The sequence below is a fragment of the Lissotriton vulgaris genome, unplaced genomic scaffold, assembly GCF_964263255.1.
Source record: "Lissotriton vulgaris unplaced genomic scaffold, aLisVul1.2 SCAFFOLD_3270, whole genome shotgun sequence".
NCBI lineage: Eukaryota > Metazoa > Chordata > Amphibia > Caudata > Salamandridae > Lissotriton > Lissotriton vulgaris.
In genome coordinates, this window is record NW_028246906.1 from 154,237 (window position 1) to 160,000 (window position 5,764).

Consider the following 5,764-nt stretch of genomic DNA (forward strand, 5'->3'; position numbering starts at 1 on the left):
ACATTTGTGCCGACACGGCGATCCCACGCAAAAATGTATGGAAAACTGTTTTTTTAACCTAAATTTGTGGTTTGCAGGGATTTCTGGGTAGGAAAACATTGGGGGACCCACGCATGCCATACCTCCCTGGACTCCCCCGGGTGTCTAGTTTTCAGAACTGTTTGGGTTTGGTAGTTTCCAAAGATGCCCGCCGAGCTCCGGTCCAAAAACTCAATCCTACCCCCCAAAAAAGAAGGTAATGTTGCTATTGGTTATTGTAATTTCTCCACCGTACGATTTGGACCGTTACCTGTTGCAGCCACTATGCCTACCCACGCAAGTGAGGTACCATTTTTATCGGGAGACCTGGGGGAACGCTGGGTGGGAGGAAATTTGTGTGAGCCCAGTGACGCCACGCTTTCCCACGCATAAAAAGTGTGAAAAAACTGATTTTTCCAGCAAAAATTGAGGTTTGCAAGGGATTCTGGGTAAAGGAACGTTGGAGGATCCACGCAAGCCATACCTCCTTGGAAGCCCTCGGGTGTCTACTTTTCAGAAATGTGTGGGTTTGTAGGTTTCCCGACATGGCCGTCTCGCACGGGGCCAAAAACCCAGGTAACCCCTTTTGCAAAAGCTGGTGGTATTGAATGTCAATCCCACCAGCTTTTGAAAGAGGGGTTACCTGGGTTTTTGGCCCCGTGCGAGACGGCCATGTAGGAAAACCTACCAAACCCACACATTTCTGAAAAGTAGACACCCGGGGGCTTCCAAGGAGGTATGGCTTGCGTGGATCCTCCAACGTTCCTTTACCCAGAATCCCTTGCAAACCTCAATTTTTGCAGAAAAAGTCAGTTTTTTCACACTTTTTTTGTGTGGAAAAGCGTGGCGTCACTGGGCTCACAGAAATTTCCTCCCACCCAGCGTTCCCCCAGGTCTCCCGATAAAAATGGTACCTCACTTGCGTGGGTAGGCATAGTGGCTGCGAAAGGAAATGGTTCAAATTGTACGGTGGTGAATTTACAATACCAAATTGCAAAACAACCTTGATTTTGGGGGGGGGGGTACCTGAGTTTTTGGCCCGGGGCTCGGTGGTATTCTTTGGAAAGTACAAAACCCAAACAGTTCTGAAAAGTAGACCCCCGGGGGAGTCCAGGGAGGTATGGCATGCGTGGGTCCCCGAACGTTTTCCTACCCAGAACACCTTGCAAACCTTAAAATTAGGTAAAATAATCACTTTTTCAAACTTTTTTGCGTGGAATCACCGTGCCGGCAAAAATGTCCTACAACCCAGCGCTCCCCTTGTTCTCCCGAGTAAAAGGATACCTCACTTGTGTGGGTGCCCCAAAGCAGAACAGGCCAAAAACGAATGTTGAAAAAAGTAGTATTTCAGTGTAACAAATTAAGCCCCCCTGCCTTAGTCACAGGCCTTTGGCCCACCCACACAAGTGAGGTATCATTTTACTCGGGAGAACAAGGGGAACGCAGGGTGGTAGGACATTTGTGCCGACACGGCGATCCCACGCAAAAATGTATGGAAAACTGTTTTTTTAACCTAAATTTGTGGTTTGCAGGGATTTCTGGGTAGGAAAACATTGGGGGACCCACGCATGCCATACCGCCCTGGACTCCCCCGGGTGTCTAGTTTTCAGAACTGTTTGGGTTTGGTAGTTTCCAAAGATGCCCGCCGAGCCCCGGTCCAAAAACTCAATCCTACCCCCCAAAAAAGAAGGTAATGTTGCTATTGGTTATTGTAATTTCTCCACCGTACGATTTGGACCGTTTCCTGTTGCAGCCACTATGCCTACCCACGCAAGTGAGGTACCATTTTTATCGGGAGACCTGGGGGAACGCTGGGTGGGAGGAAATTTGTGTGAGCCCAGTGACGCCACGCTTTCCCACACATAAAAAGTGTGAAAAACTGATTTTTCCAGCAAAAATTGAGGTTTGCAAGGGATTCTGGGTAAAGGAACGTTGGAGGATCCACGCAAGCCATACCTCCTTGAAGCCCCCGGGTGTCTACTTTTCAGAAATGTATGGGTTTGGTAGGTTTCCCTAGATGGCCGTCTAGCACAGGGCCAAAAACCCAGGTAACCCCTTTTGCAAAAGCTGGTGGTACTGACATTCAATACCACCAGCTTTTGCAAGAGGGGTTACCTGGGTTTTGGGCACCGTGCTAGACGGCCATCTAGGGAAACCTACCAAACCCACACATTTCTGAAAAGTAGACACCCGGGGGCTTCCAAGGAGGTATGGCATGCGTGGGTCCCCCAATGTTTTCCTACCCAGAACTCCTTGCAAACCTTAAAATTAGGTAAAAATATCACTTTTCCAAACTTTTTTGCGTGGGATCTCCGTGCCGGCAAAAATGTCCTACCACCCAGCGTTCCCCTTGTTCTCCCGAGTAAAAGGATACCTCACTTGCGTGGGTGCCCCAAAGCAGAACAGGCCAAAAATGAATTTTTAAAAAAGTAGCTTGTAAGTTTTACAAGTTAAGTCCCACTGCCTTAGTCACAGGCCTTTGGCCCACCCACCGCCAGCCGCGGACCCATCACATTACAACACTCACACCAGCAGACAGCGCCATTCAAGGGCCCATCACTTACGTATCTGCCACAGCAACTACACAAAATGATGGACTGGGTAGAGTGTCACTCAACTAGCAGTGTGTGTAGTGACCAACAGAAAGTTAGTACTCGCACACTGCCAGCCGAGCGCCAGTCCACCCACACCACCATCCAAGCACCAGACCATGCACACCGCCAGCCAAACACCACTCAGCACACACCGACAGCCAAGTACCACTGCACACACACCGCCAGCCAAGCACCACTCCGTGCACAGACAGCCAAGTACCACTCCATGCACAGACAGCAAAGTACCACTACATGCACACCATCCAGCCAAGCGCCACTCCACACACACCGCCAGCCAAGCACCACTCCACGCACACCGCCAGCCAAGCACCACTCCACGCACACTGCAAGCCAAGCGCCACTCCACGCACACCGCAAGCCAAGCGCCACTCCGTGCACAGACAGCAAAGTACCACTCCACGCACACCATCCAGCCAAGCGCCACTCTACACACACCGCCAGCCAAGCACTACTCCGTGCACAGACAGCCAAGTACCACTCCGTGCACAGACAGCAAAGTACCACTCCACGCACACTGCAAGCCAAGCGCCACTCCACGCACACTGCAAGCCAAGCGCCACTCCACGCACACCGCAAGCCAAGCGCCACTCCACACACACCACCAGCCAAGCGCCACTCCACACACACCACCAGCCAAGCGCCACTCCACACACACCACCAGCCAAGCACCACTCAGCGCACACCGACAGCCAAGTACCACTCCACACACACCGCCAGCCAAGCACCACTCCACGCACACCGCAAGCCAAGCGCCACTCACCGCCAGCCAAGCACCGCTCCACGCACACCGCCAGCCAAGCACCACTCCGTGCACAGACAGCAAAGTACCACTCAACGCACACCACCAGCCAAACGCCACTCCACACACACCGCCAGCCAAACACCACTCCACGCACACTGCAAGCCAAGCGCCACTCCACACACACCACCAGCCAAGCGCCACTCCACACACACCACCAGCCAAGCGCCACTCCACACACACCGCCAGCCAAGCACCACTCCGTGCGTAGATAGCCAAGTACCCCTCCACGCACACCGCCAGCCAAACACCACTCAGCGCACACCGACAGCCAAGGGCCACTCCACACACACCGCCAGCCAAGCACCACTCCACGCACACTGCAAGCCAAGCGCCACTCCACGCACACTGCAAGCCAAGCGCCACTCCACGCACACCGCAAGCCAAGCGCCACTCCACACACACCACCATCCAAGCGCCACTCCACACACACCACCAGCCAAGCACCACTCCACACACACCACCAGCCAAGCGCCACTCCACACACACCGCCAGCCAAGCACCACTCCACACACACCACCAGCCAAGCACCACTCAGCGCACACCGACAGCCAAGTACCACTCCACACACACCGCCAGCCAAGCACCACTCCACGCACACCGCAAGCCAAGCACCACTCACCGCCAGCCAAGCACCGCTCCACGCACACCGCCAGCCAAGCACCACTCCGTGCACAGACAGCAAAGTACCACTCAACGCACACCACCAGCCAAACGCCACTCCACACACACCGCCAGCCAAACACCACTCCACGCACACTGCAAGCCAAGCGCCACTCCACACACACCACCAGCCAAGCGCCACTCCACACACACCACCTGCCAAGCGCCACTCCACACACACCGCCAGCCAAGCACCACTCCGTGCGTAGATAGCCAAGTACCCCTCCACGCACACCGCCAGCCAAACACCACTCAGCGCACACCGGCAGCCAAAGGCCACTCCACACACACCGCCAGCCAAGCACCACTCCACGCACACTGCAAGCCAAGCGCCACTCCACGCACACTGCAAGCCAAGCGCCACTCCACGCACACCGCCAGCCAAGCACCACTCCACGCACACTGCAAGCCAAGCGCCACTCCACGCACACTGCAAGCCAAGCGTCACTCCACGCACACTGCAAGCCAAGCGCCACTCCACGCACACTGCCAGCCAAGCACCACTCCGTGCACAGACATCCAAGTACCACTCAACGCACACCACCAGCCAAACGCCACTCCACACACACCGCCAGCCAAACACCACTCCACGCACACTGCAAGCCAAGCGCCACTCCGCACACACCACCAGCCAAGCGCCACTCCACACACACCACCAGCCAAGCAACCACTCCACACACACCACCAGCCAAGCGCCACTCCACACACACCGCCAGCCAAGCACCACTCCGTGCGTAGATAGCCAAGTACCCCTCCACGCACACCGCCAGCCAAACACCACTCAGCGCACACCGACAGCCAAGGGCCACTCCACACACACCGCCAGCCAAGCACCACTCCACGCACACTGCAAGCCAAGTGCCACTCCACGCACACTGCAAGCCAAGCGCCACTCCACGCACACCGCAAGCCAAGCGCCACTCCACACACACCACCAGCCAAGCGCCACTCCACACACACCACCAGCCAAGCGCCACTCCACACACACCACCAGCCAAGCGCCACTCCACACACACCGCCAGCCAAGCACCACTCCACACACACCACCAGCCAAGCACCACTCAGCGCACACCGACAGCCAAGTACCACTCCACACACACCGCCAGCCAAGCACCACTCCACGCACACCGCAAGCCAAGCGCCACTCACCGCCAGCCAAGCACCGCTCCACGCACACCGCCAGCCAAGCACCACTCCGTGCACAGACAGCAAAGTACCACTCAACGCACACCACCAGCCAAACGCCACTCCACACACACCACCAGCCAAGCGCCACTCCACACACACCACCAGCCAAGCGCCACTCCACACACACCGCCAGCCAAGCACCACTCCGTGCGTAGATAGCCAAGTACCCCTCCACGCACACCGCCAGCCAAACACCACTCAGCGCACACCGACAGCCAAGGGCCACTCCACACACACCGCCAGCCAAGCACCACTCCACGCACACTGCAAGCCAAGCGCCACTCCACGCACACTGCAAGCCAAGCGCCACTCCACGCACACCGCCAGCCAAGCACCACTCCACGCACACTGCAAGCCAAGCGCCACTCCACGCACACTGCAAGCCAAGCGCCACTCCACGCACACTGCAAGCCAAGCGCCACTCCACGCACACCGCCAGCCAAGCACCACTCCACGCACACCGCCAGCCAAGCACCACTCC